Here is a 13,155-nt window from a genome sequence, read left to right as displayed (position 1 = left end):
TGGGCACTCCTCCCCCTGCCTTGAATCTTACCTGGGAGACAAGCGCCTCTCTTGCCACACCCCATTCCTGACCCTGTGGTAATGTTTCTTAATCAGCATGCTGGTTATGCAGGCATAGTCTGTTTGTGAAAAATTATTAAGCTGTTAACACTTCTGATTTTTGCACTTTTTTTCTGTGTATATTTTACTTCAATCAAAAACAATTATTTTGTTGGGCATGGTGGCACACACCAGCAACTCAGGAGGCTGAAGCAGGAGGATTGCAAATTCAAAGCCAGCCTTAGCAACTTAAGACCCTGTCTCAAAATAAAAAATAAAAGGACTGGGGATGTAGCTTGGTGGTTAAGCATCCCTGGATTCAATCCTACCGGGAAATTCTTTTGTTGAGGTTCCAAGGGAATGTCTGCTCCCTCCAGTGTCCCCAACACCAGAAACAGTACCTAATACATTCTGGGTCTCTGCATATATTTGTTATATGAATGTTTACTATTTCAGTTAATTTAACCCCCACAGGAACTCTGGAAGATGAGGGTTTTTTCCCTCTCTTTTTTCTAAAGAAGAAAATGAAAGTTCTTGGGGAAGTAAAGTTATTTGCCCTAAATCATGCAGGTAGTAAGTGTGAGTTTTAATACCTTGCTTACACAAAATAAAGACTGACTGGCAGAGCTGTTCAGCCAGACCCAGCACTGCTGCAAGCAGCTTACCTTGCTTGGCTCTTATCACTTAGATTACAATTATTTGAACCTTATCTTCCCCTTAGATAATGACCTTTCCAAGGCAGGAACTTGGGCATTTCAGTCTTCCCTCTATCCAGCAAGTAATTTGACATAGGAAATAAACCATAAATGTTTAGTACATGAGTAAACCAAAGAATGAATGAAGGAGAAGGTGAGAGAGGTTTGTGGTGGGCAGAGTTCTGCTTTTGGAGACAGACCTGCCAGCTATGGATCTTTGGGCATTTCCCTAACCTGGTTCTCAATTTCCCCAACTGTCATATGGGTATAATATCAATATTCATTTCACAGATCATGAATATAAAGGGAGACAATGTCTACTGAGTGGCTGGCATGTGGTAAATACTTGAAAAATGATAACTGTTATTATTTCCAGTGTTTACATCCTCAAAGCCTGATTTTCTTTAGGGTTGTGGGCACCTGCTCACAGTGTAATACTCTCAGTGTATTATTTTTGGGGGGGTCCCTAAGATTGGGAAGAGAAGATCTAGTACAGCCCCCGGAGGTTTTCTTCCTCAAGTCCACAGAAAGGGTAGAATGCTGGAAAAGTCTAGAAGTTTGGTTTATGGTCCAGCTTCTCCCTGCGAGTGGTGTCATCTCTGATAAGTTTCTTATTCCCTGTGGGCCTCAGTTTTCTCTCTGTAAAATAGGTCCACAATAGTCTTGAACTTGGCTGAGTGCTATGGTATCTGCCAGCAATCCCTGCTACTCAAGAGACTAAGGCAGAAGGATGGAAGTTCAAGGCCAATTTGGGCAAGTTAGTGAGACACTGGCTCAACATTTTAAAAGGCCAGGAATGTGGAGGGAATGGTGGAATACCCCAGGCTTCATCCCAGTAAAACACACACACACACACACACACACACACACAGCCCTTGAACTTGTAGGGGAGCATTGGGAAGGATTCAGTGCTTTGACCCTGGACATAGTGCACAGTAGGATTCCATAAAATGTGATGTGAAGAATTAACTTGATGCCCTGAGGGTGGAGGAATAGCAAGGAGACTGGAGAGACCCTGAGAAGTCCAGGAACTGATGGGAAAACAAACAGCTGGGCTTGGCTCTTCTGTTCTGAGAACCAAATTTCTCCAGAGAAGTGAAATGTCAACACCCTTCAGACTGATATAACCTTTTAACTGGACAAAACATCTTCCCACACATCATTTGTTGGGTCTTCCCCACACCTTTTACTGAAGGCAAGACCACACACATCCACAGCTGAAGAAACCGAGGCATGGAGAAGTCAAGCCACTTGCTTAACTCCCTCATTACAGTGAGGGAGGAATTTGTTAGCAAACCGAATTTTTTATGAAACCTGGGCCTCTTCACTTCTAGAATCCATCATGTAGCAATCCGGATAGGAAGAACGCACATAGCTCACCCTCCAGGGGAGCAGCCACTCTTTAGCCAGTGTCCCTCTGGGTCACCAATCCACTCCCTCAGCCCCCACCTGAATGCCACCTGGCAGTCACATGCATATTCATCATAGAGGAGCTGCGTGACTCACCCTTTATGCTGGAACTGACTCATACTTCTAAGGAGAGAACCTGTTGAGAGCACCTAGGACCTTCCTTTTCCATACACAAAAGGCTTGGCGCATTAATTTTATAGAGGCTTGAGGTTGATGCTCCAAATCCATGGCACTTTAGCTGGTAAGAAAGAGAAAGCACTGGGGGCTGAAGAGTTCTAGACTCAGAGGATGAGTTTGCTGAACTCCGGGCTTTGTTACAGTTTAACTGGATGACTTCAGTCTCTTCAGCTTCCTAAGGAAAGAGTTGCCACAGGTAACCTCCCAGACTGCCACAGACAAGGCTGTCAGAAACCCTCTGTGTGGGAATGGGGTGGAGAAAGGGAGAGTGATTCCTGATGTCACTCAAGCACACGTGCACTTATTAAAAATGTTGTTGAGTGGAGAAGTATGATCAAGTATGATCACTGATTGGCATGGAAAGAAAGTCATGATATTTTCAAATGGAAAAAAACTGGTTATAAAACCGTCACATTCCCAAAAGAAAATGCCTGTGTTTCATGAATTTGGATTTCTATAGACATACGCTAAATATTAACGGAAATTAGCTAGAATTAGGGGTGATTATTATTTTCTTCTTTCGTAATATCTGCATTTGTCTGTCATGAATGGGTATCAGTTGAGTAATAATCCTTACCTCACAAGGCTACAATACATACTAACAAAGATATTAATTTACCTATTCAATAAATAATTATTAAACACCTGGTTTGTGCTGGTGTTTGTGAAAGCTGCATGGTGGCTGGTCAGTGGTAGAGGCTCAATAAGATGGGGTCATTCAGGCCTCTGCCTTCAGGAGCTTGAAATAAAGCTTACCCCCATGCACAGGTGCCTCTGCATGAAAGACCTGTATGCACTGTGAAAATCTAGGTCATGAAAACAACAGAGCCTTTCTGCTACACATGCTGTAGAATAACCACCCCCCCCAAGCTTGGTGGCCTGGCCATGATTTATTATTTCTCATAATTCTGTGGATTGACTGGGAAGTTGTGCTTTACATGATGTGAACCATGGTCACTCATGCAACCGAACTCAGCAAATGCATGACTGAGCCATCCTCTCCATACGGTGTTGTGTCCTCCTCCATCTCCGGCAGGACAGCCTGGGCTTCCTAACAGCATAGCGGCTGAGTTCCAAGAGGGAGCGTCCCAAGAGGTCAAGCCTCAATGTGAAAGCCAATCTATCCTGGTTGTATCAGTGCAAATCATCCTGGATTTAAATTACTTTGTCTCTTAATCTACAATGAACATTTCCTTACAAGTAATATTTTTCCAACACAATTTTTAATGATTGACTGATAGTTCAACATGGATTGAACCAATCCCTTACCCATGAATACTTTAGGTGGTTTTTATCTAGAGGAAATTATAAACACTCTGTGAATGACATACCTGTACTAAGAATTCAATACAAATCCTTGTAGGATTCAATACAAATCCTTGTAGGAGAGGGATTCCAGATCAAAAGACAAGTGCATTTTTAAGGCTGTGCCAAATGGCCCTTCAAAAAAAAGGAGGGGAGTAATATATCTTATACCTCTTCTACCAACTATAAAGGCATTTGCTCTTTTGTAATCCTCTGGTTGATAGTGGGTATGGTTTACCTTTTTAGTTTTTGTCAGTTGGATTGGTGAGAAATGGTATCTAATTATTATCTTTTACAGAGAGAAGATTCAAAGTTGTCCAGAGCCCAATTCTAGGGAGAATGTAATAATTCTAGGTGGTCTTATTACATCAGCAAGACCCAAGCAGTGTGATGCCCATGGATTTAGTCTGGAACAGCAAAGCATGACACTGACAGCCATACTACTGGCTGCAGGCATAAGGTTACTGTCTATTGGGATAAGTACACTGCTTTCCTGTCTTGTGTCCTTACCCACCATGCCCATCTTGCTCTGACCCCTGTACGCTCTGACTTACTATGAATGACCTTTTGCTGAGTCTGAATGATTTCCCTGGGCCTCAGTGTCCCCATCTGTTTAATGAGAGTTGTAACAAGAAGCAGGTCAAGCAGGACCCTAAGACTGAGCTTTGTCCTTGTGGTCCCCAAAACTCATGAACTGGGGGACATGTTCCTGTGTGCGAGCAGAGCTCCTGGACACAGAGACCACCTGCTTCTTCCTGGCTTTGTAGCAAGTAATGGAACTTTTCTGAACCTCAGTCTCTCCATCTAGAAAATAAGGGTAACAGGGTTTTAAGGTCTATTGTGTACTTCCTCTATGCCTGAGATCTGTGATTCTCATAGGAACCCTTAAAGGTTGGGAGCATGATGCTGATTTAGATGAGGCAAATTGAGGTCCGGAGAAGGGAAATAATTCACCCAAGAAAAACTAGCAAGTAAGCAGCAGAGCTGGAGATAAGCTCCGTTCAGCCTAGAATCAAAGCCCATGAACACTCCTTCTCAGGCTTTGTGAAGGACTGGATGAGAGAGAGAGTGGTAAAGAGCTCCGCCAACTTTTTTGAGTTAAAGAATATCTATGTTTACAATGCAATTTTGAAAACCTGCTGTCACCCAGATGGATGATAGTTAGCATTATTCTCAGCAGGCAGGATGGCTGGACTGGGGTCCCACTTTGGAAAGTACGGTTTTCTGATGGAAGTTTCCACAAAGGTACGTGATTCTATAGCTGTGATTCTACAGAAGGAGGCAGGGCCTGTCACTGGACACTTGCTACCATTCTCTTATGGAGACATTCCCCTGCGTGAGATACCACTTAACTGCATGGAGTTCCCTGTTGCACTCAGTTCTCAGAATGAACCTCTGCTGAAGGTGCTCTTGTGATTCCTATTCTTTAGATGGGACCCCATTGAGGTGCAAGGAGGTAAGGTAACCTTCCAGGGTATCAGGGTTCCTTGCTGATTTGAGACCCCACCCTTCTATCCGTGGCCCAAGAGTGAGTTGCTCAGGGCTGGACCACCAGCGTTTACACAGCCTTGCCGGTTATCTCATCAGAGTGTCCTCTCAGCCCTGGCAGGCGTCCAGGCAAGGCCACTCTCTATCTTAGCAATGAAGAAACTGAGGCCCAGGAAGGAGGCTTTCCCTCCAGTGCCTCAGCCAGCCCCGTCGGGAATGCTGGGTAGGGAAATGACGGGAAAGGCTTGCAAGTGTTACTGGATCCCTGCCGGCCAGGGATGTTGTGACCTCAGTGAGGGCCTGGCGGGCTTTCCTGCCAGGGAACTCAAGGTGGGGCAGGATGGGTAGGGAGTGAGGTCAGAGGGGAAGCAGGCCGGGAAGAGGAGAAGGCAAGTCTCTGGGGGCTGGTGGGGAGAGAGGAAGGGCATTTGGATAGCTCAAGAATGGGGGATTACTTAGTAGGTTTAAACAGGGGCCATCTGGGAGTGTACAGCCTGGGGAGTCAGAGGTTCCTGAATTCAAATAATGACTTTGCTACTTATGAGAATGATGAATGTGGGCTAATGATTTCCCTGGGCCTCAGTATCCCCATCTGTATATCCAGTGGATATGTGGAGTGCTGCCTGGTTAGGTCCCGGCTCTCCCAATGACCAGCGTAACCTAGGGCAAGTGATTCACCTCTGTGGGCTTCAGTGTCCTCATCTGTAAGATGGGCCTGATAATAACAGAACAGACCTCACAGGGGTGCCATGAGGATGAAGGCATCTGTCTGCACATGTAGAACTGAATGCCTGGTTGGATAGAAGAAGGGTGGGGAAGTCTTCCCAGAAGTGGAGTTTTAGCTAGGCCTTGCAGGATGTGCAGAAGTTCCCTGGATAGAAAAGGTGGGAAGATAGAGAGATGAACTTGTATAAAGACTCGAACTTGAGAAAGCCTGCATGTGTGAGAAGAATATGGAGCAGTTTCACAAGGCTGCAAGTTTCGGATAAGGGGTAAACACAAGGCTGCACATGGACATTGGGGCCAGATCTCAATTGGGCTGAGAATGCCATGCTGGGAATTTAAACCTGATCTAGTAGGTGGGGAGTCTCTGTCCATATGGTGGAATCACTTGGAGAACTTTATTTATTTATTTACTTTTGGTACTGAGGCTTGAACTCAGGGATGGTCTATCCCTGACCTATATCTCCAGCCTTTTTCATTTTTTATTTTTGAGATAGGCTCTTGCTAAGTTGCAGAGGCTGACCTCAAACTTTCCATCCTCTTGTTTTAGCCTCCAGAGCAACTGGGATGAAAAGCATGTGTCACCAGGCCTGGCCTGGGGCATTTTAAAATAATCCCATTCTGTGATCAACCCAGCAATATTCTGAGTCAGTAAGTCTCAGGTGAGACCCAGAAATCTTCATTGTTTGAGGCTTCTTAGCAAATTCTGATACCCATCAGGTATGAAAACCATGGTGGGAGGGGGGGTGTGTCTAAGAAGGGATAGGCCCCACTGAGATGCCTTGCCCAGACCTCAAGATCTGAGCAGAGAGCTTGGGAAGAGGAGGAATGGGGAGAGGAAACTCTGACCCTCAGCCTTCCCCTCCTCTCCAGGGCAGTCCCCCCACTCTGATGGCTACATATACTACCAGGGCTGCCCCTGGAGATGCTTCTTCCCTGTGGTCTGGCTCCAGCAGCCAGCCAGCCTTCCTTTTTTCTTTTCCTTCCTTCCTTCCTTCCTTCCTTCCTTCCTTCCTTCCTTCCTTCCTTCCTTCCATTTTTGAACTCTTCCATCATGTCTCAGGTCCTATGTTGGACCTTGGAGGTTTGGTGAATCAAGTTCCAGATCCATCCTTCTCCCCCAAAGCTTTTGATCAGTCCTGGGTCCCTCAGCTCCCCTGCCATTGGGAATGTGGTTAAGTGTAAGAGGGTTGGGGCAGGAAATCCACCCAAGGGGCTCAGATAGCAGCATCAGGGCCCAACCCTCCAGCCTCCAGGCCCTATGGCTTCCTGGTCCCCTTTCTCCCCCCATATACACACACCCATAGGCCTAATATCTTCTCCCATCCTGGCTCAGGACTTGCCTGGTCAACTCCCAGGCCTTGCCCCCTGTCAGGAGGGTCCTGGCACCTAAGGTCACAGTGAGCCTCAGCCCACCTTCCACCACCAGCCTACAAAGAAGACAAGAGTCTTGTGTAAGACTTGAGCAGCTCTTCCCAAGGGCAGGGCCCAGGAGCATTTCCTCACAGGGTAGCAAAAACAACAAACATGAGGAAATGACAAGGATTCCGGGGATTTCAGAGCACACAGCTCAGGTACAGGATGGATCCCTGCAGAGAGCTGGGGTTAGAAGCTGATGGGCAGCTTCCGCACCTTCCCCTTGGAGCCAGTTCTTTGTGTCTTCATGTTTGTTCTGTTCTTCTCTTTCATCAGGGTCCTTTGCCCACTTCAACTCCCAGCCCCTGCACCATCACCAGATGCCCCTGTCTCATTCACTCATTCATTTTTTTCCTTCCTTCCTTTGACATACAGGGACTATGAGCCAGACACAGGGGAAGAGCCAGACTTCATGACTTTGCATGAAGTTCACAGTTGGGTGGGGAACAACCAATGCAATGTAATTATTATCACCATAGACTTATGCGTAGAATGTTATAAAACCAGGGTGTTACCAGTGAGAAGGTTGATTCTTGAAGAATGAGTAGGAATCTAAGGAGATCATGCCCCACAGAGAATAATAAGGGTAAAGGCAGAGAGGTGTGAGACAGTGGTTTGCAATGACTAGAGCACAAGTAAGTTTCAAGGGATCAGAAGGTGTGGAGGCTGAGAGGTCAGCAGGGGCAAACCACAAGGGCCATGCATACTGCACTCAGGAACTTGAGCTTTCTGTCTTAGGCAATGAGCAGTCATCAGGGGATGTGGTCGGGTTTGCCTTTAGAATCATCACGTGGAAGTTGGTTGGGGAATGAGCTGGAGAAGGGAAGCCAGGCAGAGCAGCCAGTAAGTATGAGCACCTCTCAGTGTAGGAGCCGAGGAGGGAGCGGGGCAGTGGGGCTATAGAGCTGGTCCCACTTGGGTAGCTCGATGTTTTCAAGGATCAAGGTCAAAGGGAAACTGAGGCAGTCAGGAACTTCTGCGCTTTTGACTTGAACAGAGTCAGGTGCAGCTAAGACTGTGTCTAGGGATTTGGAAGGTCCACAGCAGGACCCCAACCCATACCCCTGGGAACCAGGGCAAAGTCCAGCCCTAGGGATGAGATCCTACCATAGGCCATGTCAGATGGGGCCCTGATCCTGAAAATAAGAGGTTATAAGACAGAGAACTGAGGAAACCTATCTCTAAGCACATTTATGTCCTTGACCACTTTTCTTTTATGGCTACTGGTAAAGATGAATCACAGACACCTGAGGGCATCTGGGCTATTTTTCTCACTATGCCTAGTGTCCATCTTTCAAGCTACCCTCAGGCTCTTCTTTTGACTTCAGTTATAATCTGTTCCTGACCTGGGTTTCAGGTCTGTCCTGCTCCTGGCTCCCAGCTTCAGGATAAACTCTGGCTTGGCTCCACTTGCTTAGGTGCCTCCCAGAGTAGGCCAACCTCCCCAGCGTCCCCAGGATGCAATCTCAGGGTGATGACTTAGGGGTACACGGACACCACAGCTTACTCCCTGAGCCCATTTGGCCAATTAGTCACTCATACAATAAATGTTTCTTTAAACATCCACGATGTGCCAGTCCCTGGACGGACAGCTGGACTAACAGGGTTGAATCAGGTGACTCACAGTTCAATGGAGACGAACACATTCAACACAATCCAACCTATTAAAACATCACACAACACAGCACAACTCAGTGTGACTCAACACATCTCAACACAAGATGCAAGGCCTCAGGTCTGCCTTCCAGCCCTTGGGACCTCCGCTGGAGAAAAAGCAGTTCGCAGGCAAAGGGGCTATGAGTACCAAGCAGGGAAGGAGATGCTTCTTGAGATGTCACAGTAGAGGAAAGAGGCTCTACTGTCAGGTCTGTAGGCTTCTGTCCTGCTGCCTAAGTCCTGGACTAATGACTTAACTCTCTGTGCCTCAGTTTCCACATCTACCAGCGGCCGTGAACAATAGTGTGTATCTCGTAGGGCTTAATGGAAACAGAACATGCAAGGTATCCTGCATCCGTGCCTGGAATGTGGGACACACAATGGCATTGGCTGTGGTGGTAGTGCTTGCTTTAGAATTATAAAACTCTGGATTCCTGGAGTCAGTAAAATGTAGAGTCATAGAAACCTAGGTTCTTAGGACCTTGAACTCAGAACCTAAACAGAACAGAGCCCTAATGTTAGCTAGGGGGTAATGTTAGCTAGGAAGGTGGAGATTTCCCTGTCCCTTCAGATGGAGGTGAAATTTCCTCTAATGCTTTGGGGTCCAGACCTGTCATGTTCAGTTGCTCAGGTAGATTATTCTGCTTCTCTAGAGAAGACCACTCACAAAGACTCCCATGTGAATGGAATGCCCAGGTGCCATATGATCTGCACCACCACTTTCTCCCAGAGAAAGCCTGCTAAATCCCTGGTAGCTCATCCTTACCCCTGTAATCTCTGTTTCCAGCAAAACATGCTGACTTTTCTGTGAACCACACTGACCTGAATGTGATGAAACTACCTCTTGGATTTCATATTTTAAAAAATAAAATAAAATAAAATTACTTCCTCCAAGCATTCTTGAGAGTAGGCTGAGCAGAAGTTTTGGAATGTTCCAGAGAAGAATCACATCCTATGAAGTCTATCACTGTCCAGATGGTACAATGGGATGTGTGGTCCCACATCCCCCACCTTAACCCCTCCCTCCTGCCCCCTAATTTGCTCCTTGGGGCCCAAGGCTTTAGCTATCCCTGGCTCTTGGTGGGTCTCTGCTTAAAGTCTTTTTTTAAAAAATATTTTAAAATTGTCAATGGACCTTTATTTATTTATATGTGGTGCTGAGGATCAAACCCAGGGCCTCACGCATGCTAGACGAGTGCGCTACCACTGAGCCACAGCCCCTCTGCTTAAAGTCTTTATCAAAGCATTTTCCCATCAAAGGTGGTTCCTTCTCTTCTTAAGTATTTTGGGCCATATGCCTAGGTAGTAATTTTTTTTAAATATTTATGTTTTAGTTTCAGGTGGACACAATATATTTTATTTTAATTTGGTGCTGAGGATCGAACCCAGTGCCTCATGCATGCTAGGTGAACACTCTACCACTGAGCCTCAACCCCAGGCTCTAGTTAGTAATTTTTAAATACCTCATCACATTTAGTAGCACTTATAAAACCTAAGACTCCCAGAACATTAAAATCAAATCATCTCCCCAGGCGTGGCAGCACAGGCCTGAAATCCCAGTGACCTGGGAGGCTGAGGCAGGAGGATCATAAATTCAAAGCCAGCCTTAGCAAGTTAGCAAGACCTTAAGCAACTTAGCAAGTACCTGTCTCAAAATATAATATAAAAAGGGCTGGGGATGTAGCTCAGTGGTTAAGTGCCCCTGGTTGCAATCCCCAATGATCTAACCCCCATCAAATCACCTCAGAATAAGAAATTTGGAATAATCTATAGGCTAAGGATCACAGTTCTAAGAACTATGGAGAATTTTAGAATCCCCCAAAATCTTAACAATGGGAAGGAGTCAGAAGAGGTCATTGAGTCCTCACCTTGTTCCACACAGGTATCCGCTCTAAAACATTGGAGGTACCTACTTGGATTGTCTTGGCTTAAATATGGCTCTTATTCCCTCACCAGATGATCGGTTCCACCTTGAGATTATTCATCTGGTACCCATGGAAATGATTAAAGAGGACCTTAACTTTCTTCTGTTCTTGTAACAGAAGGTGGACTTCAACTCAAGGTATGCCGAGATTTTAAAGCAATGACAGTTGGGAAGATGCAATAACCTGGTTAGATTCGAGAGCTGGGAACTGAGCAGTCCAAGGTGTGATAAACATGGGGAGCTCAGTCATGATCGGAGCAGGGCTGTGGCTGCCATATGTTGATAAATTATGTTTTCAATTTATTTAGTTCAAAACATTTTTAAAGGCTGGGGATATGGCTCTGTGGTACTGTGCTTGCCTAGCATGAGCAAGGCCCTGGGTTGGTTCCCCAGCACCAACAAATAAACCATTTTAAAATTTCTCTTGAGATTTCTTCTTTGATCCAAATGGTATTTAGAAATGTGTTGTTAAATCTACAAGTATTTTCCAACTATCTTCTGTTGTTGCTGTCTTAGTTTAATTCCACTGAGGTCTAAGAGCAGACATTTTGGTATGATTTCTATTATTTTAAATTTGTTAGCTATGTTTTATGGCCCAGAATGTGGTTTGTCTTATTGATTGTTCCACAAGAACTTGAGCAGAATGTGTATTCTGCTGTTGTTGGCTGGAGTATTCTGCATACACCAATTATAGTCAGTTGATTTATAGTGCTGTTGATTGAACTATCCTCACTTATATTCTGACTTGCTGGATCTGCCCATTTCTGAGATAGATGTTGACGCCTCCAACTAGGTGGGTTCATCTATTTCTCCTTATAATGCTGACAATTTTTACCTCTTACATTTTGATGCTGTGTTGTTAGGTATATATACTTTAGAGATGGTTGTTTTCTTGGAGAATTGACCTTTTTTCACTATGTAATGCCACTTTTAATCTCTGTTACTTTCCTTGCTTTAAAGTTTTCTCTGAAATTAACATAGCTACTCCCACTTTCTTTTAAGTGTTAACCTGATTAGTGTTAACTCTTTACTTTTAATCTATTGTATGTTTTTATATTTAAAGTGGGTTTCATGTGGACAAGATAAATTTGGATCTTGTTCTTTGATCTACTCTGACAATCTCTTCTTAAATTTGTTTATAATTAATTTATAAAAATTCTGTTTAATTAATAAAATTAACAATTTAATAAAAATTCTGGGTTTTAATTTGACTATTAATGTTTAAAGTGATTGATACAATTTGATTTGTACATTCCATGTTTGTTACTATTCATTGATTTTATATTTTTATTCTTTCTTTTTGTTTTCAACACTTATCTATCCTTACTCATGTTATGTGGTCTTAATTAAACATTTTATATGATTCAATTTTCTGTCCTTTCTTAGCATCTGAAGTTATTTTACTTTTTAGAAAATGATTGCCCTAAAATTTGCAACATGTATACACCATAATAACCACTTAATAGTAAGGATGGGTTCTGAGAAATGTATTGTTGGCAACTTTAGGGTTGTGTACACTGTTATACAAGCTAAGACAGCATGACATCATGACATCACTAGTCAATATAATCTTATGGGATCACTATCATTTAATTGGTCTGTTAGTGAATGAAATATCATATGCAGCATGTGACAGTACAATTAATACAAGATCACTTTAAAATGACACTATTCTACTTCTTAATTCAGTAGTCACTCCTTATTCATGGCTTTACTATCTGCTGTATTAGTTCTATGCTGTCAACTACAGTCCAAAAACATTAAATAGACAATTCCAGATACAAACAATTCATAATTTTAAAATTGCGTCCTCTTCTGAGTAGTATGATGATATCTCATCCTGTCCTGCTTCAGATGCAAGGTTAATCATCCCTTTGTCCAGTATGTCTACGTAGTATATGCTACCCTACCATTAGTCACTTAGTGGTCATCTCAGTTATCAAATCATCTGTCACAGTATTCTGGTGCTTATATATAGGATTCAATAACAGTGCCTCAGCATCAGGCTTCCACTAGGGGTCTTGGAACATATCCCCTGTGGAAAAGGAGAAACTACTATAAGAAAATATTCCTAATTCCTCGCTCCTGTCCCTTGTTTTATTATATAAGCTATAATTATAAATTTTTTGCTATTATTATTTTGGATGTTATGTTGGATCAATTAAGAACAAGAAAAACAAAATTGTGAAAGAAGCAGAGAAATAAAAACTTACCTATAGGGCTAGGGATGTAGTTCAGTGGTAGAGGGCTTGCATAGTGTCCACAGGGCCCTGGATTTGATCCCCAGTACCTCCAAACTCCCCCTCCCACCCCCTAAAAAAA

This window comes from Marmota marmota, unplaced genomic scaffold (assembly GCF_001458135.2).
Source record: "Marmota marmota marmota unplaced genomic scaffold, marMar, whole genome shotgun sequence".
Taxonomy (NCBI): domain Eukaryota; kingdom Metazoa; phylum Chordata; class Mammalia; order Rodentia; family Sciuridae; genus Marmota; species Marmota marmota.
This window is presented reverse-complemented; position numbering follows the sequence as displayed.